The sequence below is a fragment of the Micromys minutus genome (genome assembly GCF_963924665.1).
Source record: "Micromys minutus genome assembly, chromosome: 5".
NCBI lineage: Eukaryota > Metazoa > Chordata > Mammalia > Rodentia > Muridae > Micromys > Micromys minutus.
Genome location: NC_137974.1, coordinates 60837198 through 60863142, shown reverse-complemented (window position 1 = coordinate 60863142; position 25945 = coordinate 60837198). Strand labels below are relative to the sequence as shown.

Here is a 25945-nt window from a genome sequence, read left to right as displayed (position 1 = left end):
AAAAAAAATCAAACAAAAGAGTCTTTGTGTATTATTGGTGTAAAAGTAATTTGGTGCAGCCATTATGAAAAAAATCTAACACAAAACTATCGTGTGATCCAGAAATTTCTACTATGGGTAGCTATTCATGAAATTAAATCAAACCTGCATATCAAACAATTATCTTCACTTCCTGTCCATAGTAATCTTAGTCAGGAAAGACAAAATTACCTAAGTAAATGGGTATGAATGGAAGAGAGAATAAGGAAAATATAGTACTATAAAAAATGGAATAATATTAAAACATAAAACTATCTAACAATCTTCAACCGGGGGCGGTGAGCTATGTCAAACAAGATAGGGACAAATGTCATGGGATATTAATCTAAACTGTTAAATTCAGGGAGAAGTAAGATTACAGACGGTAGTACTGAGTTTTAGCCAGACAGGAATAAATTCAAACAATCTATGAACTGATTATATTAGTACACATGTGTTACATACTAGAAAACTGCTTAAGAGTGTTACTTTTCTAGGTTTTCGCTTCAAGAGAGATTATGATAGGTGGATCTTGAGTTATTCGGTTTTTACCTTTTTTTTTCAATGTGTGCCTGTATGAGAAAGCATGTTTTAATAAACATTTACGGGTTGTCAATTTAAAACATGATGGAAAATTAAATAAAAACACCATTTCACTGAAGGTGAAATGAAGAAGAAAAAAAAATCAGTAAGGTGTCCCAAGTGTTCCCATCTGTAACTAATCTGACCTTAAGAGCTGTCTTTCTTGCCTTTGTCTACAAGAGATGCTCTGTACCATCACCGCTACTCCCTGCCTCACCCCTGCATGTCCTTTCTAAGAACATCTTTGTTTACCTGGGCTGTGCTGAACTCTATCAATAAGATTTACCACTGAGTTCTAGGTAGAGCGTGCTCTCTGCTCTACCTTCCAAAAATAGCTTGGTGTGTAGAAGAACTGGAGAACAAAGGTCATCCACGTGGTCCCTCAGTTATGGCTGCATGATTGACACATGAATCCAGTGGCCCTCTCTGGCTGGCAATACTCAGTGATTGTCCTATGTACTTGCCAGAGAGAAATAGCTTCCCAGTCTATGGCAAGAGGACAAATGGAAGCATTTGCAATGTTCTTAGACTCCAGAGTCTGCCTCATGTGCATCAGTTTGTTTCACAAACAAGGATAAAGAACCCTCATCACTCTGACTCCAACCCAGTCCTGAAATAGTTCTCCTCACTGTGTTCTCCAAACAGGCCACCATCATGGGTATGTGGTTTGCAAGTCCCACAGGGTCCCACATTCAGAATGTCTCATGCTTGGCTTAATTTTGTATTGTCCCTGCCTAGAAATTCTTAATTTTCTAAAAAAAGGGGGGGGGGGGGGCTTAAGCTTTATTCTTTACCTCCCTCTGCAAATTCCACACCAGATTAGACTCCTATGGAAGCCATTCTTCACAAAGCTTACAGATAGAAGAGTTGAGAAGCCATGAGGTGACTAAAAAGCTGATAAACATGTGTGCATTGGTTGTTAAAGTGCTTGCATGAAGAAGCAATGCTGAGCTTAGTAGCACCTACTTGGAAGCACAGCTAGAAACGTGCAGATTCCTAGGACTCTCTGGTAGGCAGCCTTAACAAAGATGACTTCTGAGGTGTGACACCAAAGGTTGTGCTCTAGTCTCCACAGACATATATGTACACCTGTGCATGAACACTGCATGTCTGCATGAGATCACCTCCACTTTACCTCCCCACAAAATTCTCTGCCGAAGTGACTGTCTGCATCCTGCATTTTCACTTCCCCAAATCTACCATATTGTCTCACGACACACCCTTCTCACCTTCAGAATATTTCCTCAGGTTCCCGGGGTCCCCCCCTCAGCAGCTCATAAGGGGAGGAGAGTCCCACCCCTGGGACTGGAGATGCTGTTTGATGACTAACTGCTCCTGACTGTGAGTACCTTTTTTTTCAAATTCCTTCTAAAATTTTTTTTACATATATATAAAATAAAAATTTATTATAGGTAACAAAATATATTGGTTTAAAAGTAGGATGTTTCTTTATGACTTTTTCATACTGGTTTTATTTTGATTAATCCTTGTGTTTTACTCTTGGGTGTTCCCTTCCCCTCCACTCCGTGCTTAACCCTTTCCATCCTAAGTAATCTCCCCCTTTACTGTCATATTACCTGTAATCCATTGTCTCCCTGCCCAACCCCTTAAGGCATCTCTTTCCCAGTGGCCCTATTTTTGCTATGTTGTTGGTTTTGCTGTTGTTTCAGTTTTAGGATCATCCCACGACAGAGGACATGCCAATGTGCAGCATTCGCTTAGGTCCGTGCCTATAGTACCATACTCAGCATACCTGATTCCAATTTTACTCACTCGCCTGAAAAACCCATTACTTCATTTTTCTTTATATCTGAGTAACATTCCATTGTGAATATGCACCATGTTTTCATTGCTCTCTCAGCAGAAGGTGGACATCCACACCCGTTCCACTTTCTAGCTACTGGGGACAGGGTGACAACGAACACTGGCGAGCATCTTTATAGCGGTCTCTCCTTTTCGTTCCTGCTTAGGTCAGAGAGGGATCCTAAGCTGATCATACAAAGTCAGGCACAGTTGGAGCCGGGGTGTTCAGAAGAGGCCTGCTGGTCCCCAGTAATAATCAAAGCAGTCAAGGATGAAGGGTGGCTCAAGGGCGTGCGCTTTCTCCCCATCCATTAACCGTGTGTCATCTGGTTGTTTCTGCAAATATTGGGTGTTTTTCATAACACCGTGGGACAGAGTCATGTGTAAATTACAGTCTTAACATACTCTAGACCAGCAAACTTTTTTACTTACTGTTCAAATTATATACCCTGTAGTTAGAACAAAACAAACACTCAAACAAAAAACCCTTCCTTCTTTCAAATTAAGACTGTTGTGCTTGAAAAAAAATTAAAAGTAACTTACCATTCCCAATGTTTATCAAGTCCTTGTTCCTCCCTCTCTCTTTTCTCTGTATAACTTACACCTGAGGCTGATATGTAAGCAAAACGTCAATTTTATGTTGATAACAATATTTCTGGATGGATTGTGTCAGTATATACCCTGCTGTTTCAGAGGACAGGAGCAGCGGGCTGGGATAAATGGATCTTTTTTTTCTTCAATGTAAATTTCTGGGGAAATTTCCAAACCTTTGTCTTCTCAAGTTAGGACCTTCTCAGTTTACTTGTCAGTGTGTAGCCTGGCTGTAGGTATGTAGGCCTTCAGAGGATGGAGACATAAGACTGTAAGAGAAAATCCCTATCATGCTGGATAAAAATGATAACCATGAGGAGTGAATTCATTACCTTCTATTAACACTGTCATAGTTACGGCTTTGCAAAAAAAGAAAACGATTAGCTTTAAGAGAAGAGATTACTTCTGCTTTTCCCAGGCTCAAGTTTAGTTTGTTTCTTTTTTCTTTTCCTGCTCCTTCCTGAGGACACTGTGTCTCTCAGTACAGAAACAGGGAGCTGATTAGCTGCCCCTTTAGGATGCTTTCATTTTAACGAACAGGAATAAACATGCTTAGAGGTTCTCTTGTTCTTGGCTCTGGTTCTCATTGAGAGTTTTCAAACAGAAGTTTCAAAAGCAAGTATGTTTCTTTTTCTCTCAACTCTGTACAGCTGTACAAACAATAAAAAGGTGCTTTGCAGGACTCACAGTTAAGAGTGAATGTCCTTAAAGAGTCCACCTTTCCAGGTTGGAGAGTATGGCTTTGGATATAACTATGTATGTGAATATGAGTTTCAAGAAGCAGAAAAGTTATTCCAATGTTTGCATTCTTTTCTGTGTTGACCCATGTGTCTGAAATCAGCCCAGGAAACTTTCTGGGGTTCTGTTTCTCTACTACCTGAAAAAGAGAGTTGAGCACATTCTGGAGGGTCGGCTGTCTCTTCAAAGCCTGCGTGCATAGCAGGCACAGCTGACTCATTGTAAGTGTTCCCACTCAGCCTAGATCAGGAATAAGCTTCTTCTCAATCAAATACTTCTGAACTGCATCCAGTTCACTTATGTCTTCAAGAGTAGATAAAATGTAAGGAATTTTTCTATCTATTCTCTCTCTCTCTCTCTCTCTCTCTCTCTCTCTCTCTCTCTCTCTCTCTCTCTGTGTGTGTGTGTGTGTGTGTGTGTATTTGTGTTTGTATAAGTTGTGTTTGTCTGCCAAATCTTTGGCACAAAACTAAGTACATTTTATAATTTAATTAAAGAAATACTATCCAAAGTGAAGCAATCAAAACATGTTCATCCATTGAGTAAATAGGTAGAATTCTTAATTTCCCCACTTGCTAATTGTCTTCTAAAAATTGGCCTGATAAACACCCAGCTGAAGTAAACCCTCAATTCTAAGAGTGCTGTGTAAAGACATGCTTTGAAGGCTCTTACATGAGAAATAAATACTGGGCTATTTTATTGCCAGCATGTTCCAGTTGGGGGGACCAGAGAAGTGTTGATGGGGAAACAGTGGATCTAATTTCCTTTTCATTCTCCTTCTTATCAGGCCAAATGAAGGGCAGAGCCAAGTCTGCCCTGCTGCCTGATGCACTTGAACCTGACAGTTACCCATTTTTCCAAGGCTGAAGAGAGTCTGTCCATATACTCAGAATGGAAGTTGCCACTCATGCAGTGAAGATCTATGAAGACTGGGAGTCTTAGAGCAAGCTATTTTTTTTTCTGATGCACTGAATTCTAATTCAGCACACTAAGTGATACTACCTTATGCCTCTTCTATCACTTTCTGAATTCAGGTAGATGAAGAATAGAGTCTAAGAGGATCTCCATATTTGTGAGGGGAATGGATAACTCATCTGACTGCAGCTGTGAGAGGAATATTTTCCCAGGATGACAGTGGAGTTTTAGAAAAGAAAACCCTGAGCTTGATTTTAAAGAGTATGCAGGCTACCCAAGAGCTAAAGCAAAGTTGTGACGGTAGAGGATGGGTGAAAATTAGTGAGTGTTTAACCTTAAAAGAAGAGAGTGAGGAGCCTGCTGGGAAGAAGAGTGGAGCCTCAAATAGGAAGTCTACCCAGACAGTGTGAGTGGCTAACACTAGAAACGGCAGGAGAGACTTTACTGAGCTGCAAACATCTGGACATCACAACTGGCATCAGTTACAAGGAGAAGAGGGAATAGTTGAAGCTTGCACTACATGCCTGGCACAAAGGACGAGAGAAATGTCCATATTAGCAGAACAGTGGACAGCAGAGAACCTGGCTTCCTTAATTCTAGTGTGGGTAGGCAGGAAATGTAATTCAGAATGAAAGAACTATCCATACTGTAAAAATCTGCGTCCTCCTGAAAATGCTTAGGAGTTTTGCCTTAGTTTTCCTTAATAATCATAATGATTTCATAACAACATTTTGTCTTAAAAAATATCTACAGGACTGGAGAGGTCCTGAGCTGTTAAGAGCACTGACTGCTCTTCCAGAGGTCCTGTGTTCAATTCCCAGCAACTACATGGTGGCTCACAACCATCTGTAATGAGATACAATGCCTTCATCTGGTGGGTCTGAAGAGAGCAAAAGGGAGAAGAAGAAGAAGAAGAAGAAGAAGAAGAAGAAGAAGAAGGAGGAGGAGGAGGAGGAGGAGGAGGAGGAGGAGGAGGAGGAGGAGGAGGAGGAGGAGGAGGAGGAGGGGGGGGGGATGAGGAGGAGGGGGGAGGAGGAGGAGGAGGAAGAGGAGGAGGAGGGGGGGATGAGGAGGAGGGGGGAGGAGGAGGAGGAGGAAGAGGAGGAGGAGGAGAAGGAGAAAGAGAAGGCGAAGAAGAAGAAGAAGAAGAAGAAGAAGAAGAAGAAGAAGAAGAAGAAGAAGAAGATGATGATGAAGAAGAAGAAGAAGAATGGGGAGGAGGAGAAGAAGGAGGAGGAGGAGGAGAAGGAGAAAAAGGAGGAGGAGGAGGAGAAGAAGTTACCTACAAATCGTAGTAATGTTGGAGTGAATCTTGAGATACTTAATTAATGAAGTCCATGAAAAAAATAATAACTTTCAAGACTCATTAAATAAATCAAAGTAAGTGAATAAAACAATTCTTATATTTGAAAGAAACTTGATTTGTAGCTAATGGTTTGGTACATTCAACTTCAAGACACAGTGTGTGCTACTAGAGTTACCAGAAATCCGATATCCAAGGTCAGTTGTAGGGTGTGAGGATATCGGCTACTGGAAAGTCAGGCCCTCAGAGAACATGGAGAACAAATTTAAAACATCAAACAGTAACTAATAGAAGTGCACAATTAAAGTTGGACAAATAAAAAACAGCAGGATCTTAACACAGTGCTTTGAACCCTACATGGCATTTTAAAATTAATAGTACTACGTCCACTATTTGCCCAACCACAATGATGTTTTTGTGATAACAAAGGACAATATTTATAGAAAATAATGGAAAATTTATAGATTAACTAGAAATGCTTTTGAGAGTTGATATTAAAGTGGCCAAAGGCATAAGACTGATTTAAAAATGATCATCACACCTAGATGGAGAATCTTTACAAGGACTGTTAATTATTTCTACCTAAATAAAAAATCTGCTGCCTAAAAATTAATGCCCAACTAAATTATATCATCCATTAATAACAGCTACACTGTATGCCTACAAAGTAGGAATAAAAACCTTTCTCAGTAAAAATAATGGGAAAGCAAAAACTTACAAATGTTTCCTGGGTTTTATATCTGCTGTTATTAAGACTTTCAAATTTCATGAGAAGTTGAAAATGTAGCTTACCATTTTAGGCACTAGTTCCAAAGTCTATTGAGAATTCAGGTCATGAATTTTCTAGAGAAAAAGAAATATGCTGAGAAGTTCAGCACAGCTCATGTTTCTGTAGTACCAGGGTTTTGGACCTGCTGTCTTATGAATGCTAGGCAAGCATCTATCCCTGAACTATATCCCTGGCCCTCGACATGGGTTGAATTTGTTATCAGGAGATGAGTCCCATATCATGCTATGGGATGATTCTAAGACTATGTAATATGTTGCCTGCATTCACCAAGACTTGGGTTAAAATAATAAAAATAAGTATATATATATATATATATATATATATATATATATATATATATATATATATTTCTATCCTGATAGAAAAAGCATTTCTATCATATGTATATGACATAGATGACATTATTAATTATTAGAACACACAAGTAATTAATTAATAACAATTAATAATTATTTTTATATATATTAACAAGAAATGAAGCCATGCATGGTAGTGGTAGCATATATAATTATGCATCATGGGGGACAGAAGCAGTGGAATGGTGAGTTTCCAGCCAGACTGGGCCATATAGAAAAGCTTTGGTTAAAGAAAACAGATTTTAAAAAATGAATGTAATGTCAAATTTGTCCATATAATCACCCAGAGACACAGCGTGGCAGTGATGGCTGAAAGCGATCAAAGAATTTCTATTTGATTGATTTTGTGTTGACATAGGAGCTTATGCTACAGCCCAACTTAGGCTTAAACTCATGATAACCATGCCTCAGCCTCCCCAGTGCTGGGATTACAGGTATGAGCCACCATGCCTAGTCCAGATTTAATTTAGACAAGATGTCAGATGTGCATGAAAGTTACTGAAAACCACAAATTCTTTCAGCTAAACATGGGAATTTCTAGAATACTACAGTATTTTGAGCATGAGTTGCCTACATTTTATTTAGATCGGATCAATTAAGTTTGTATACATTGCTAAAATTGTTATAGCAAGAAAAGTTTGTGTTTATTATTTTATATATAAAACAGATTCTAGCTTTTCTTTTAAAAAATGTTTTTAGACATGGTCCCACTGAGCCAAAGCTGATCTCAAACTCACTGCGCAGATAAGGAAGCCTTTATGCTCTGTCTGCCCCCACTTCTTAAGTCACACACCATCCCGCCTAGCTTTTTTTCTTTTTTTTTAATCTTCAAGGAAAAATACTACATAAGAAACAAAATGGCATTTCAATAAAAAATTGTGCATAAATAATTCTGTAAGAAATTTCTATCAGGATTGTCTGGTCAGGAAAGATTACAGTGCGGCATCCATTGATAAGCAATTTGAAGAATCACACTGATAGAGTTTTCGGTCTTCCTTCACCGCAGCTTTGAGAGCTTGATGGAAGCCGTGGAAATACTATGTAAAACTGCTTTACAAATTCACTTCCCTCAGGTTCCTGCCACCTGCTTCTCTCTAGAAGATAGCCAAAAGGCAGAAATGCAATCTGCAAGATGTTACATCATATAAAGGAAGCAAAGCTAGATTTCTGGTGAAATTAGGGCAAATTTGGTGACCTGTGTGAACTCCCAAAATTGCTTGAGGAAATTGTGTCCAACCTCTGTGCACATTGGGACAGAAGTATTTAGTACTTCTCTAGGTTTATTGATTTTTGAGTTTTAAACTGTTACTAAGATTATTACTTTTCTGGGTTTTTTTTTCTGTTGCATAGGGACACTAAAAAGACATTATGGATTGCTTCGGGAACTCTTTGATTCATTTTTAGTTCATTTCTTTCCTTCCTTACTAACCCAAAAGAGAACCAAAAGTCGGTGTACAGGGCCCTTAAGCCCAACTAGAGTCAGAGACATAATCTCTGATTACAATTTTCTTCAGAGGTGGACAACATTGCCTTTTGGTTGTTCTCAGGACTGAGTGATGTCACATCAGCCACTCTAACAAAGTGTCTTCCACATAATACACAAACAGTGGTGTTGGTTATTTCTCAAGAAGTGATTTTAGTTTTGATTGTTACGCATGCACCCACGCTGTGGAGAGCAGAAAATGCACTCTGGGATTTCTCTCTTTTTATCATGTGGGCTCCCAGGGTTAAACTCAGGTCATCAAATTTATTGGCAAGCATCGTTACATGCTGTTCCACTTCCTTGGTTCATAAATAAAACAAACAAACAAACAACAACAAACCAAACCTGTGATTGCTAAATTGTCTCATCCCTATTCTCAAACCCTTCCCATCTGAGGGCAACTCACACCCTGGTGAGAGTGCTCAGCTCGCAGAGACCCAAGGGCAGCACATTCCAGAACACTTCTCATTCCAGAATAAAACAGATTGGGGGAAATGTATCTCCTAAGATTTTTTTTTTAGTATTTATAGAAAATAAGTAGTAACCAAGACCCATACAATGAGGCACAACATTCTGGAAAGTGTATGGAACTTTAAGACCTGACCAATGTTGCTTGTGGGCACTTTTCTGTCTACCAGCTTTGCGGCTCACCAGTGACTCCACAAACACATACTTCTAGATTTTCCAGTCAGTAATAAAAATTAGTCTCCTGTGTCTTCTACCTGCTGACCTGATGCTGGTTATTCTACACCAGCATCATCAATAAATGTATTCAACAGTATGTGGGACAATGAGGGATACAGGCTGAGTAAGATACAGCAAAGATGCTTACGTAGATTAGACATACACATACCAGGGTGCCACAATATACAAGGTCTAGATGGATGCTTATTTTAGAAGATACCCCAACTGGGTTGGGTAGTGGTCAAAACTGGTACCTGCTGAACACTTGCAATGATGAATGGAAAGAAAGAAGCTGAACTGTTGTGTGTTACAAAAACTTAGCACTTTGTATAGTAGTGACAGATGGAACCAGAGAGGCAGAAGGAAAAAACGCCAGAAGGCTCTGGAAGGGAAAAGAAACCAAGTCATAGCACTTAGACAAAATCTTGAGGAAAGCACTGACCCTGACAGACCCTCATAGAGCAAAAGCCACAAGGACTTTAGGGCAGGGCTGACCAGTGAGCACTTCAGAGGCTTTCTGAGGAATGATTTAGGTATCCTTTTATCTTTCTTCTGACTTCTAATAGAAGTCTTATCCACATATCAGCATTATGCTAACTGGTCTGTGGGAAGTGGGGGATTGTGGGGTTTTGGTTGCAGAAACCAAGCTAGGAAGTGCATTAGTCACTGGAGCTCAAGCAAGAATGGCACAGAAGAATACACCCCGCAATGTTGTCTCTTGAAGAATCCCAGAGGATTCAGGGAGATGGGCTCCAGCAGAGTTTCCATAACACAAGAGATTAGAATTGTAAGCAGTCATTTTTATTCTGTTTTAAAGAAGAATTACTTGTGTGCAGAAGGGAAAAGGTGTGTCACTTGCAGGAAAATATATGGGATTTGAGGTCACATTAAGCGAGATAAGCCAGACTCAGAAAAACAAGCATGTATTTCTCTTCTGTGGCATCTGGGGATGGGTTTGGGGTTTTTTCATGAAGGCAGATCTACTATGGAAGAGTAGATGGCAGGATAAATGCAGATAATAAGGGTAGCTATGATCAAAGGACATTATATATATGTAATGAAAATTCCACAATGAACTCTATTTGTTATTTGGTACAATAAATAGGAACTATTAAGAAAAGAAAGAACTGTAAACATTCATGAGTTTTGCATTTAGGGGAAAAAAGTCAAAGTAAGGTCATAAATAACATTTGGTACTGTTAATTTTGTCATTTGAGCAGATAAACTGTAAAGTCAAAGATCTAGAATGAAAGAGAAAAGGCTGGGGAGATAAGTCAGTTAATTGAATGTTTACTGGGTAAATATCATGGTCTCCTTTGTCAATGGGTTTGCACTCAAGAGCAGGACGTATGTAAATAGCTGCCCATGTGGCTAGAATTCCTAGGAATTTTATTTTTATGAACCCCCCCCCCCCCGGGCCTGGATAAAATACATGTTCTTTCTTAATCAAGGTCATGAGTCCAAATCTAGACCTCTTTCTCCAGTTCTAGTTATGCAAAATAGTCCTTCTCCAGGCTTTCCCTGTGGATCTCTCCCAGCTGAAACTCCCAGCATTTCAGCTGTTAGCTCCATTGTGGGCCTTTGCTATACACGTCCGGTTCTCCTGTTGCTAGGCACCAAGCCGGATTCTATATCCTAGCTGTTATGATGTGTGCTACAATACATGAGGCCACACACGTGTCTGCCTTGCTAATTTGCTTGTCTCTGTGTGAGCAACCAGAGTAATCTTTGCCTGTGATATTGACACATTATGTCGCATTTGTTGATGCGCATATGTTTAAACCATTCTTGCTTTCAGAAAGACACCAGCTTCATCATAATGAAAGGCAGTTTTGACACACTGTTCAATTTGATTTGCAAATATTTTAGCTTGAGAAACTGTGCACTAACGCTGGTCAGGAATATAGTTTGTTGTCATTGTATCCTTGTATAGTTTTAGAAGCAGGGTGATGCGGGCCTTAGGATGAGGAAGAGGGCTTGTGTTTTTGTTGTTGTTGTTTTTGTCTCAATTTTATGGAATGGTTTGAGAAGGATTAGCATCCCAGCCTTAAAGATTTGACAAAACCCAGTCCTAGCACCCACACAGCAGCTCACAAACACCTGTGATTCTTATCCCAGGGGATTCAATATCCTCTTCTGGTCTCTGCAGGCAAAGACACAAATTCAGACACATAAAATAAAACAGTCGGACCATTTCCAGGTTGAGCTGGGCAAAGACATTCTTGAAACCTGATCCTGGATTTGTGACCCACCCCCTGCCAGGTATGGTATCTAGGATTGTCCTCTGCCCCTGTGCTGGGCTAGAATTCTCTGACCTCACCCTCAGTCTAGAGCCACCCTTCTCTCATTGGGCACCTATGGAGGCCCAGATGGACCTACCTTCAGACTTTAGGATTCCAATGTAATAAAGGACATTGGGCCAGTATAAATAAATAAATAAATGAATAAATAAATAAAGAAAGAAAGAAAGAAAGAAAGAAAGAAAGAAAGAAAGAAAGAAAAAAAGCAGTGGGGAAAAAGATCAATTCTTTCACAACACCCCGAGGAGTCACTGGAAGATGATAAGATGAGACCCTATACAGATTCAGGTTACTAATCTAGTGGCTTGTAAGCCTTGGGGCCAGAGGAAGGCTTATGATGCTTTTTAGCATCTAGCATTGCTAATATCTGCCCTAGTGGTGTTTGCTGGAGTCCTTTGTGTGTCTGTACAGGAGAGAATCCCGAAGTGTGGAGCCAGGGCTGTGGTTAGGTCATTCTGTTCTCACAGCACTGCTATCTCAGCCTGCTGCACCTTACAAGGTTCCAGTCTACCCCCTGCTGATTGCCAGGCCTTGCCCACAGTTGCTGACCTCAAAATGTTCCCATACACTTGCTGCTTTGGTTCTTCCCTGAGCCAGAACAGGTGAGCACTAGATGTTCCGAAATGTCCTCCTGTCACTTCACTTGGACAATCAGTGAGCTTTGCTCATTCCCTGCTTTTATTGTATGTACCTAGGGGCCCCTGAAAACTCATCAGAATATTTAAGGAAACCACCTGCCTTTGGACATTGTTAAAACAACAAGCTGTTGGCATTGTCAACATTTGCCTTCTGTCTAAAGATCATTTTTCAAAGTGGCAAAAATTGTAATTCTTACCTTAATATGAAATAAATACACATACACACACACACATACACACACACACACACACACACACACACACACATACACACATAGCTAGAGAGATGACTCAGTACTCAAAGAAGTACTTGCTACTACTCCAAACACACACACACACACACACACACACACACACAAAACCTTTAAAATTTACAATAAACCTCTAAAATTTTCCAGTTATGAACACAACACTGGCTACTCAGAGAGCACATGCAACGATTGTCTTTGCACATGCTGGTGCTGCTTGTACATTTAATGAGGCAGCCCCCCTGTGGAGCTTCTCAGACAAGATCAGCCTCTGTAAACAGACACTTCATCCTGGAGAGCTACAGAAAGGAACCAAAATAACATACTTAGACATTTCAGTGGTGACTGTCAGGATGCATTCTAAACCATGAAATTGCAAATGATTGTATGGTATGTTCTAGGACTTCCCTCTTGCTAGAGGAAAGATGAAGGAGTCCTGCCGGAAGCGGAAGCGCAAAGAGCCCGCCCTGACCGTGCCCATGGGAAATACTGACCTGTGATAGTCTCTGACTTCCTGTCTCCTGTCTTGACGTTTTCTATCCTTTTCTCAACCCACCTTTCTTCCAACTCCACCATCTCCACCCTACTGCTCTCCCTTTCCCCACTGGCCCCTCTCCTTTCCCTCCCGTTTGCCATTTCTCCCTTCCCCCTTCTCTTCTTATCTCTTGGTGACTGTGTGTTTGCCTTCACCCTTACTGACTTTAATCCCTTTCCTCCCAAGCACATCTACAGGGGCTTCCTGGCTTTGTGAGGGAGATAATCATAGTTTTCTAGGGAACAATACCAGGACCCAAAGTCTGCTCTGGGAGCTGTGGAGAGGTGAAGGACTCTGGAGCAAGAAATCTGCATTCCGCATAGAGTAATTTTCATAAAGGAACAGAGGTAGGGAAGGAGGGAATGAGAGAGAGGATTAAGCAGGGGACACAGAAGGGAGACTCGGGGTAAAATGGGAGATGCTGGTCTATGTCATGATGAAGTATTTGGTTATTCTTAAGTTAGTACAAAATTTTAACCATGGGAAACATCGTGGAGACCATTTCCTCACAGTTTCTCCAGAGAAACTACTTAGGTTCTCTGGAGGAGCAGAGAACTGAGGGCCCATCTCTCTAGCCTCATATGGACATATCTAAAATATAGCAAAGATATTAAATAAATGAATTATTTGTATAACAACAGGGAGGGTGATTTTCCTGGTAGCCAGGAGGAGTCAGGGCTAGAGGAAGCTAAGGCATTAGCAAGGGGTCAGGTCAGCTGGTGTGAGTTTAACTGACATTCTGTAGTTTGTATCTCTTCATACTCACAGCTTAGCATTTCTGTCTAGGTATCAGCTTCTAATATACGTCACACCCCAAAGCAAAATAGGAGAGTCTGAGCCTCTTGATGCTTGTTGAAGTCAACTCACTTAGAATTCCCACCATTTTTCTATAACTGGGACCAGCCTGATGAATTACTCTGTATTTATACTAAGCCCTGGGTTTACAGAGGTCACCCTCTCTGTCCTTGGCTGAGTGCTCGGTGGCAGCCATCTTGAATTTTTTACACTTTTGAATGTGTGTCTTTCCTTTTCAGCTTACAAGCTTTACACTCTATTATAGAGCAATGGTTTTTCAACATTTCTAATGCTATGACCCTCATGTTGTAGTGACCCCTATTCATACAATTTATATTTTTAATAAAATGTATAACCATAATGCCTTCATTGTTACTTCATAACTCTAATTTTGCTGCTGTTATGAAGTGCCATGTAAAAATCTGATATGCAGAATATCTAATGTATGACTCGTGTGAAAAGATTGTCCAACTCCTAAAGGAGTCGCAACCCAGGCAGAGACTGAGAACCTTTAATGAAGAGGATCCTGCTTCCAGCAATTTCTGGGTCATAGATCATCAATAATTCTTCAAGCCCTGAAACGCAGTTGATTAATAAATAGTAGGAGCTTTTTCAAGATGAATAGCAAATATCAGAAGCCTCTCCTAAAACAGAGCAGTTTGGGTCTCTTCTGAGAGCAGGACAATGCTCTTCCTGAGCCTGTCCTGACCTCTTTCTCACTGGTTGCTCTGATGCATGATGCCTGGGCCAGGGCCAGAAGCTAAGGGGAAGAGGGCGAAGGCACCTTTGACCTTTGCAGAGTTAAATGCTTGGAGAAATTTCAGGAAGAAAGTACATGTTTAAAGATAAACGTAGCGGGCCGTGAGCTCACTGCCTGTTGCCCGCTTTTCCTTATTTTTATGGTTCTTAGCCTGTTTATTCTCTCCTCTCTCGGTGGCCAGAGGACAAGTTTAAATTTCTAATTCCCTCTGGAGAGCCTGTGAGAGGCAAGAGGCACCACATACAGGAAATCATGTGGAGAGGATTTCTCATTTATTACAGTCCCCAGATTACTTCCCTTCCCCAGCCTCCGCCCCCACCTCCAGCCACACAGAGCCTCCCAGTTTCTTCCTGCGTTGAGGAACAGCCCACAGTTCACCTCTGCCCCAAGGTCTGGAAGCCGGTGTGAGCCTGGGAGTATCTAAAGTCTGATCTACTGAACCACTACCCTCCTCGGGTTGCCTGAATGAATGGGACACCCTTAAGTTTCACCTCACCTCAGAGGTCTGCGGGGAGATTGTCCACATAGAAGTAAATCTGAGGAGGCTGCCTACTGCTGAAGAGAAAGGTAGGTGCTCTTGTGGTCTTTTGTCTCCTTGGATGTGAGCCAAGATCCTCTAAAGCAGAGACATGGGTGGGTCTCTGTAGCTCTTCCCGGTGGCTGCCTCTACTCAACTTCTGTGCCTTGCGGAGATTGGTTAGTTTACAAGATTGTGTGGGCAAATAGTGGGAGGCAGAGGGCATTATTGATTGTTTTGAGTTTGTTTGCCTTTGGCTAGAGACTAGCGACCAGCATAGTTGGTGAAACACAAAGTCTTGTTTTCTTTGGAGGAACATCTCATTAGAGGTTATATGTTTTGGCTTCTGTCTAATGATAGGGGAAATATTTGTGAGATGACTTGCCTTTTTCCCTACTGGGAAGACCTCGACCATGATTGCTTTAGTTCACTTTTGAGTTTTCCGATTAGAAATGTACCAAGGTGGATAGAGGATATGCCAGCAGCAACATGGGTGTTTCTTATTTACATACCTGTGCATTATAAATTAAAACCCCAGACCAAAAATCAGACGTGTTGTTCGGGGATCTGGTGGACATCTGTGTTGTTTTCCAGAGCTTTCTTGCCTGGCTTTACCTGCTTGGTATGGAGATCCTTCGCGGGCACGACAAGGCTCCTTTACCTGGACGCTTATGCTGGATGTTAGTGGAGTTCAAGGTGATGCAGCTGAGGCCCAGAGAAAATCGAGGGATTCAGTTCTGAATGGAGTGGGGTGTGGTTAAGCTTTACTGTTTCATGTTGCTCGTATAACCACCCTTTATCTGAGGAGAAGTCTTTGGACTGACTTCAAAGACTACCAGCCAACTTACTGAACTCTTTTGCTAGCTTTTCTGATTGATTGATTGATTGATTGATTGGGTAATTAATTGGTCACTATGAACTTAGCCTTGGTTTTTTTTTTTTTTTCCTCCATTCATTCCCTGTATCCTGCTACAAGAGTTCTTGGGAAAGGGCCATTGTGATTTTGCAGTTCTCCTGAACTATGTCAAATGTATGCACCCTGCTGCTTGTGTTGCTGTGACCAAAGAGGTGCCAGGAACCGTTTGTATCAGGCATTAATTAAGGGCCCCTTAGAAATGCGACTCTCTCTACCCCCATCTCTTTGCCGGACTCCCTGAATCTGTATGTTGTCCAGGTGGTGATGAGTTTTTGCCGGGTCCTGCCTTGGGAAGGGTGGATGACTCCAGCTCTGCTCCAGGAATATCCTGCCAGCCTTACCTCTCACAACCTGGCTTTCCAACTGTACTTAGTACCACTTCCTTTATCACGTGATCACTCTGCTACAAACTCTTGTCTGTGTGTGCTGCTCTATCTGCCTGGATACCCCTATTCAGCTTCTCCCTAATTACCCATTACAGCCTTAGTTTACTCTTATGCCCCCACATTCAGTCTGCTCCTCACTACAAACCCTGGGCCTATGATTTTATGGCATACGAAGGGCTGGTTGCTCTGGGTTTTCTCATCTGAGACCGGACACTGGTGTCTTATTTCTCAGTCCATAGCCCTTGGCATGTCTGGCACATTGCTTGTACTCAATCAGTATTACCTAACTGAAGGGAGGAAGAGAGGAAAGAAGGAACAGATGGATGTGTGTAGCCAAATAATTTGGTTTAATGACCCAGAATGAGATGCATAGTTAAAGTTTTCTGGTAAGGTTTTCCCCTAGTCTTTTGATTGTAGTCTTTGTGGATTCAGTTATTTACTGAGCCTTTTGAGGATGCTCCCCTGTGTGCCGTGCACGTTTTAAAGTCTTCCTGTCTTTCTGAACAGCTAGCCTGTCTCCTCAGGCACTTCCTAGTCTCTGTTCTCTGTTCTTCACCACACTAAGTCACTTTCTTAGTACTATGTACTGAACACCTTTTCCCCTATGGGCAGCTGGCTGTGTGCTAGGAACCCGAAGGCAAGATGACAAATGTAACAATGGAAGCCTCGGCAGAGGATCTTTCACCATTCTCTCTCTTGCACTTGCCTAAAAAAGGGAGGAGGGGACAAAGAGATCTGATGGGTAACAAATATTAGCACATGGAATGAAGGTATCGGGGGCTTTTGATACAGTGTGGTCACTCAGAAAAACCTGTACCATGTTCCGGGGTCTCTGGTTATAACACCCACACCTGTGGCTGCCTCAACAGGGGACTTTGGATCCACAGCCTGTTCCTAAGCCTTGATTTTATGCAGTGGTGAACAGAGAAGCCACAGCTTCACTCAGTGGACAGAGGTCTGGGACCCTCTGTTCTCACATTGGTTCATGATTGTTTTGAGAGAGGGTCTTATGTACCTCAGGCTAGCCTTGAACTATGTTCCCAAGAACTATGACCTTAAACTTCTGGTGCCTCTGCTTTCCCCTCCAAGCCTCGGGCTTACTTGCCTGCCCTTGTCACACCCAGTTTATGCTGTACCAGGGATGGAACCCAGGTCTCATGCAGGCTAAGCTGGCAAGCTCGCTACTAACTGAGTTATACCCTTCACCTCTCTTGATAATTTGAAGGGCAAGGAGCTGCACTTTTCTGAGGCAAAGTCACCAAAACATCCTAAGAGACTCTGCCTTTAACTCTAACCATGGACTTTCATATTGTCCTTTACCTAGGGTACGGCATAGCAACAGCTTCAACAGAGCTGCAAGGAAAACCATGCCTTCTACGTGCACCCAGACCCAACCACTAGGCTTAGGGTAGCACAAAGATGCTCAGGCCCCTCCAGTGGCTCCTTTCTCTGTCTTTTAACCCTCCTTTTCTTGTTCCTCTACCACATGAAGTTTCCAAATAAATGCTTCCCGGATTTCCAGAATTTTCTCTTGCTTCCTGCTGCACATGTTTCTTTACCTCTCACTTACTGTTCTTTTGCAGCCCCACGAGCTCTTCTCCTAACTACTCAAATTTCCACTCACGTTTATTAGTAATAAGCAGCTGTGGTAGCCGCCAAAAGGATGTCACCCATGGGACATCCATGATTATGGCTGAAACCTCGGTTCATGTAATTCAATATCCCTCTACCTGTCCCTTCCCTTTATTTTCCTCTTTCTTCTTATCTTTCTCTACCACCCTTTTTGGAGACGGGGATGCTGCCGCTCATGCTGGCCTCCATCTTACTCTTTATATGAAGAAGGAATAACCTTGAATTATTGGTTCTCCTGCCTTTATCTACCTCAACATTTCCATTTGAATCAGAGCCTGCTGTGGGGGTAAAAAGAGTCAAAGGCAGTTATAAATTCTTTGTTTGTTATATCTATCAATAGGTAATTGTTGGGCCTTGCTAAATCTTGATTTTGTTTCTGAAAATATATTTTAACACACAAGGTGAAAAGATTAAGTAGCTAGCATATGTGACAAGTTGCCTGACTGACTTTTACCAGCAGAAGTGGGGAGATGGGTAAAATGCTTGCCGCTCAGACTTGAGAGCCTGGGTTCGCATCTCTATCACCTACATAAAAGGAAGATGTGGTGGTGTACATTTATAATCTTGGTCCTCGCTGCGGGGCGCAGAGCTACGTGGATGTCTAGAGCTTGCTGTCCTTGCAATCTAACCTAACCAGTGAGCTCCAGATTCAGTAAGGAGACCTGGTGTCAAAAAACAAGGCGGGAAGTAGTGGAGGCGGCACCCTGATGCAGACTTCCTTCTGGGCTCCTGAGCATGCAAGTACACCCAGTCACACCAAGGAAAAGCACTATCCCAGCTCTTAAAAGGGACTAAGCTGATGAAACCGAAACCGAGAAAAGGCTCTCCACAGAACATCGGAAAGACGCGCAGGTATCTGGAGCCAGAGCTACATGTTGTAGAATGCAAAGGCTGCCTCCAGTTACTGAAAGGGCCCCACGTGTAGAAAAGCGAAGGCCATCAGATCATGGAATAGAAATTATAGGGTAAAAGATTGAAATTCAATATGTGGAAGGATTTACCCACTATCAGACTTGTCTAAAAATGGGTGAGTTGTCTCAAAGGGGTTGGGGGAACACCCTGTCCTGGGCAGCATTCCAGTACCCTAGGAGACCAGCGGTCAGGGTGTTCCCAGAGGGATGACTGAATGGGTGGGGTCTGAGCGATGACCTCCAAGGTCCCTTCCCACTTTTGAGAGTCTCATGATGTCAGTGCCCTAATCCAAGTCACCAGATAAAGAACTGAAAATTAAAAAAAAATCACTAGCTTGGAATGACGTGAGCTGACTTTTCACTCTCTAGCCCTATTTTTTGTCTGCCATAATTTAAAAATAGAATCTTTACAACAATAGATTAAGTTGTACTTCCAGGAAAAAGTGCAAAAATGAAACAAGAACAAAGAAGAGGGGAAAAGTTCACCCCAAACTGCTCTTGGGTCACTCTAGAAGTTGATCATGGCTTGTTTTTGTTTTTGTTTTGGGGGGAGGTCACAAACACATTCGTATTTGATGGGAAACTGCCCTGTTTGGAGATATTTTCAGTCAACACGAAATTGGGCAAACATCGAAAGCCCCTTTTCTAGCTCCGAAACTGAAGGATTCCCACAGGGATGTGTGTTCTTAGCCTGTCAGAAATCTAAGTGAGACTTGTTGACGCTAAATAGCTCCATGCTATGGATGTAAGGGTTAGGGTTAGGGTTAGGGTTAGGGTTAGGGTTAGGGTTAGGGTAAGGGTTAGGGTTACATCCTTCTAAAGACTCTGGGCTGCATGGAAGCATGCCTTTGCTCCCTTCCAGCCTCACATCGAGATCCCAGGAGAAGGAAAAAGAACAGCAACCGTCCTCTCTACAGAAGAGCACCAACAATACTGGATCTCATCAGGCAGAAACAGAGGCACAATAGAGTTTATTCTACAGGTTTACCTAGGGTTGCTTTCTTAAAAATTCCTTTGAAATATAATCAACGTTACAGGACCACATTATAGAACCTTCGAAGACCTATGTGTTTATTTTTAGATGCACTTTGGCTACACAGCATAGCAAAGCAACTGTCTAATGTCCGAAGCACGGCCCTGGGAATTTCCTCCAACAAGGCTGTGTTTCCGTCCATTGTTGCGGTACAAAGGGCAGAGGGAGGCTTGAGCAGAGACTCCTATTAACCCCACCTAGAGGGAAACATGGAAGCTGCCGTTCCCCTTAGTCAACTCAATGTGATCCCGAGTGCAGGGGGTCATGATGGAGGTCGTCCTCCACTATGAGCAAACCCAAATGAGAAGATAGGTCTGATTCTTTTCCCATCTAAAAATATCTCAGACGGCGGTGACGGCAATTCAAAGATCAAAGGTCCGCAGCATAGGCTATGCCCCTCACCAGTGCTGGGTGCTGGACTCTGATGGCATTTTGAGACAGGGATGGTGTTTTAGGATCCAGGTTGCCATGTGTAACAAAAGGGTTTTTAAGCATATTACAGGATATTGAAAAGTCATTATAGCACACACACCACCCCAATATGCATGCACAGGTACTTGTCATTGCAAACACCAGCTAGTGAACCCCTCAGAATTTTATTATTGGAGGCTTTGACTTAGTTGTCTTCAAGACAGGTCTCATGTATTATTTGCTTGGAGATAAATAAGATAGTATATTATAAATCATCAGACCTTTACTAGACTTTTGCTTATAGTTTTACAGTTTGAGCCCGTGTTGTTAAATGTTCCTTATAAGTAATTCTCTATGAAAGTACTTAATAACCAGCTTCCAGTATGTGTTTTTTTAAAACTACTATAGACAAAGAGGTTCAGAATGCCATTTTGCCTGTGTGTAATGGTACTTGATTTTAATCCACATCCCCCACCTAACCCCCCTACCCACACACCAGATAGGGCTTCTCTGTGTAGCTTTGGCTGTCCTGAAACTTGATCTATAGACCAGGCTGGCCTTGAACTCAGAAATCCACCTGCCTCTGGCTCCCCAGTGCTGCGATTAAAAGTATGCTGCACCATGCTTTTAATCTTAACACCAGAGAGACCAAGCGGGGCAGGAGTGTTTCTCAAAGTTAACCTGGGCTACACACAGAGTTCCAGGCTACCCCAGGCTACATGGTGAGATCTTCTCACAGAGCATCCTGAAACCTGGGTTGTACTGACACTTCAGGAAGTGTGTGCTTGCCTTGCAAACATGAGAATACCAGTTCAGTCCCCGGGACCTCCATAAAAAGATGGGTGTGGTGGGATCTTTATGGTCCAAGGGCTGGAAAAGCAAAGACAAGCTCATCTTTGAGGCTCTCCTGACCAGTTAGCTGGACTCCAGGAAAATCAAAGACTCAAAAAACACGATGGATAACGTTTGAGGAATGACTTGCCACCACATGCACGGTCATGAACACAGATGCACACATCGACGCACCCACACATTCAACACCAAAAGAAACAAACAAAACAAAACAAATAAAACCCAAAGCTCATTTGGCTTCACGGTCCCTTAGATTTGAATCTCTCCCTCCACATTTCTGAGGAAGGTCTGGACAGCATTGTTTTAAGGTTCGGTGCCCTGACCTGTGTGTGGGGATCTCATGGGAGAGGAAAAGGTGGGTCTCGGGTCTACATGCAACATTCCATGCCGGCCCTGCCCTGGGCCCATCTGTGATCCTAATTCCAGTGGCTCAGGGCCCAGCCTCAGCCCCAGCACACTCAAAGACTCAGGATGCAGAGGTGACCTGGACTAGAAACACCAGCTCAGTGCAGGGAGAAGATATCTGGGCCTTCTCAGCAGGTGGCTGTCCAAGCCCTTCCAGGTCCCTAGATGAAGAAAAATGTTTTCTAGCCCCGTGGTGAGAATACAGGAATGCCTATAAAAATGCCTTTCTGGGTTGTTTTGTTGGCCGAGTGTTTATTATCAGACACCCCTCAGGGGTTCACAGGGCAGGTTGTGAATGTCCACGTGTGGCCTGGGAATTTCCTTCCATAGACGCTGTGCTTCCTCTCTTTGTTGTTCCTCAAAGAACAAGCGGAGACATTGCTAGAGATTCCTACTTAACCCTCTCCTGCTAGTGCTTCGCCGTTCTTCACCGCTGGGGGAAAAATGCGTTGCAGCTCTGTGTGTGCACCTGCAATATGCCAGTAACCGTGCATTGCATATCCATATGCTTGTGTGTGCATGCACATGTGATTGTCTGTGCGTGCACGTGTGAATGCGTGTGCACTCACATGAGTCAGTGGAGGCATAATATGTAATAGTACATTGGAGAACAAATGTTCATTCACAGTTATACCCACGCACCACATTGTTGTTCAGACCTGACAAGACTACTACTTTATTATAATATGCATTGCTATGAAAACTGCTAACTTCAGTTCCTTCTCAAATAATGGTCGACTCCCACCCCCACCCCCACCCCGCACTCAGAGCCTGCTTGTTGACTAAAGCAGTGACATGGCTAATTGAAAGAGCTTTTAACTGGATAAGAATGATTTACTAAGCATCCTGCTGCAACACTGCTAAGCCAGAGGAGATGCAGAGATTCTTGACACATGATATACACATGTGCAGGCACACCCTTCCATGCACAATGAGGGTAGAAAGAAATCAGACACTTGTCTGAACTAAAGGCGGGCAGGATTAGAAGGTTGTGAGTCCTCGTCTTCATTGAAACTCTTCTGTGCTCTCCAGAAACACCGGAATTCTCTAAGTATCAGGACAAGTGGGTAAACCATGTGCCCCTCCTCCATCGGCACACATCCATGCAAAGCACAAGTTTCTCTCCAGAGGAAGGTGTGAAACAGTCCCCTGATCCTCAGCTCTAATCACAGTCAGGATTCTGACCATCTTGTCTTTGAGTTTTCATCTTGTTGCTAACGTAGACGTGACTGACAATGTGGCTGTCTGCGGTGTTTTAATTTCCACTCAGGGAGCATTTTAAGTGGACACCCTGCCGTTTGTTTATTCTCCATTCAACGCTCCCAAGAGCAGTTTGCAGCATCATCTGAGGGTGAGCCGTGGTGGTTATGGAGAAAGTACCGGAACCTTGTGTCAGTGAAGCAACTGTCCAACCTTCTTTCTCCTAGGAAGAGAAAGGACACAGGTTTCCCCAAGGTTGGCTGGTGGGTGGGATGCCACAGCCTCTGTCGGGCTGTCAGCAGAGAGAATGTGCATTGCTGTTCATTTGAATAAACCTAATCTCTTTACAGTATTTATTTGTGTGTGTGTTCATGTGTATGTAGGCACATGTGTGTGTGTAGGTACACGTGTGTGCATGCAAGTGTATGTAGGTGCATGTATGTTTAGGTGTATGTGCAATGTGTGTGCGTGTGTGTATGTGGACGCATGTGAATGCATTAGAAGGCTAGATCTTGATACTGAGTTTCTTCCTCCTTCTCTCTCCACCTTAGCTTTGGAGACTGGAAATACCTATATCAGGTTCAGCCACTGAACCTGGAGCTCCCTGCAATTTAGCCACGTTGTCTAACTGCCAGATCTAATGGATTGCCCTGTGTCTGTCTCTCAGCACTGGGTTTGTAGGTGTGCATTGTATGTAGTCAGATTCTTATATAGTCTCTAGGGATCTGAACTTAGCTCTCATATTTGTATAGCAATATGGTACCAATATGAGCCACCCCTCCAGCCCATAGTCTCCATTTTTTGCAATATAGCAGTGCAAGAGAACTGTAAAAGACGAAGGACCAGAGATGTCACACATGGTGAATGCAGGTACAATAAGATGTTGGTGGAGTGATGGAAAAATGCAGGTTCTCAGGCGACCTGCACCTTTGAATTCAAACCCTGAATGAAGAAGGGTAGGCGTCAGGGTAGGAGAGTGCACATTTTCCAAGCAGCATTTTCTTGGACCTCAGGTTGAATACTTCTTCATATATAAGAACCATATTCTAGAAAACACCCCACAACCTTGGTTTAGAAGACAAAGCCATTAGTTCACAGTGGTGGCGTAAGGGCCCACCCATGCTTTCTTCAGGGCAGATGTGATGTTAGGTTGTGAATTTGACATAGCCTAGAATCTCCTGGGAAGAAAGACATAATAAGAGATTATCTACACTGGGCTAGCCTATGAGTATGTGGAACATTACTTTAATTGCCATAATTAATGTGGAAAGACTTGGCTCACTGTTGGCAGCACCATTCCCTAGGCAAGGGCTCCTGACTATATAAGAGTGCAGAAATTAAGATGAACACATGCAGCTATGTAAACAAACACACTCACATTTATTTCTCTCTGCTCTATAGGTATGGTGTAACCAGCTGTAGACTGTAACCTGGAACTGTAAACTAAAACAAAATCCTTTCTTGCCTAAGTTGCCCCACCCCTGAATTTTTATTATATCAATGGAAATGATATAGGTTCATGATCTGCACTCTAGGCTTTTCGTATGTATCTCAGAACTTTTCTGTTTTGAAATCCAGTATAATGTAGTGGCAAGAACTAGGCTTGGGGCTCAGATTCTGCCTGAACTTAGTCAATATGTTAATTTTTGTCAGGCAGTGTAGTTTGTGGTTTTGTCTTAAGCCTGGAAAAGTTGTTTTGTTTTTACCAATCTTCTTATTTAAAGTAGAAAAGTGGAAATAGTTAGCTAATTTATACAATATTATAAATATTAAATGACACATTACATTAAAAGGTTCATCAAAAGTGCTCAGTATACTCTTAAGATGGGAATTGTTCTGAGGAGGAGACAGGACTGGGCAGTCGTAGCCCATACTTTTAACATGTGTTTAACTCGGGAGGCAAACACAAGTGGACCTCTGTAATTTCCAGGCCACTATGGTTTACAAGGAGAGTTCCAGAATAGCTAGGGCTACACACAGAGAAACCCTGTCTCAGAAAATTTAAAGGAGGGGAAGAAGGAGGAGATGAGAATCACCAATAACAACCAAAGCATCAGCAGCTCCTCCAACAGGAAATGCTATGATCTGTGTTCTTTCTTAAAGCATTGAGACAAAATTCTAGGCTGGAGTCATTAGAACTTGGTGGTATATTAATGTATAGCTTGTGAAAAACCCTAGGTTTGATGCCTAGTATAGAAGAAAAATTAAAGAACAAATGAAAAGAAAGAGAAACAGAAAAAAAAAAGAAAATACTCCATACAAAGCAGGTCCTCAAGTCTGTTTAGCCAGTGAGAAAATGCTGCTCACTCACTGATGTGGCTACACAGACTCAGGGCAGGATTTAAAACACATAAATAAATGTTTAAGTAAAGCCAGGTATGATCCTGCAGATTTGTGAGCTGAGCACTTGGAGAGGATTAAACAGAAGGGTTACTGCAAGTTGGATCCCTACCTGGGCTACATAGTAAGTTAGAGACTACCCAAGAATATGGGGAGATAGAGAGATGGCTCAGCAGTTAAGAGCGCATAATGTTCTCATTTATTGCGATAGATTGATTAGTCTTCAAAATCAACACACTCCTCCACATTAAAGATTTGACTAATATTTCCAGTTGACTGAGATTGATTGATTCCATGTTGGCTTCAAAACCTAGTCCATAAACTTTAACATCTGTAAACACATATCCTCATGGATCATATCCTCATGTTCATGGAGACACATTAGTGATTGATTTAAGATGGTTATGTATGTGGAGTCTTAGCTATGGACTTAAACCACACTGTAGAATAAAACAGAGAAAAGAAAGAAGAACCTACTAGTAACCTAGAAATAACTACGATGATTTGGAGAGCTAAAGGGGAGGGAGGGAGAGAAGAGAGAAAGAATGACTCTGACTGTGTGTGTGTGTGTGTGTGTGTGTGAGTGTGTGTGTGTGTGTGTTGGTGTCTAAGCAGAAAAGCATCTGAGATCTGTCTGTCTCTTTCCTGCTATCATTGAGGTCCTAACACTTACTAGGCTCAGTTCTGAGCACTCACTGTGAATAATGTCATTTGATGACACAATTATACTACGAGCTCCATTTCAAAGGTGAGAAAACTGAGGTTAAATAGCTTGCCAGGCATCTAGAGTCAGTAAGTGGTAA

The 25945-nt window shown here is 42.3% G+C and overlaps 1 protein-coding gene across 1 annotated transcript in view; it reads left to right on the top strand.

Annotated features, from left to right (window-relative positions):
- The first annotated feature begins 14937 nt into the window (after positions 1 to 14937).
- ADGRF5 (adhesion G protein-coupled receptor F5) overlaps positions 14938 to 25945 on the top strand; it is a 93391-nt gene continuing 82383 nt past the window's right edge. The window contains exon 1 of the mRNA XM_080917301.1: positions 14938 to 15106. The gene's annotated coding sequence lies outside the window, so the exon portion shown is untranslated. The remainder of the gene's footprint in view (positions 15107 to 25945) is intronic.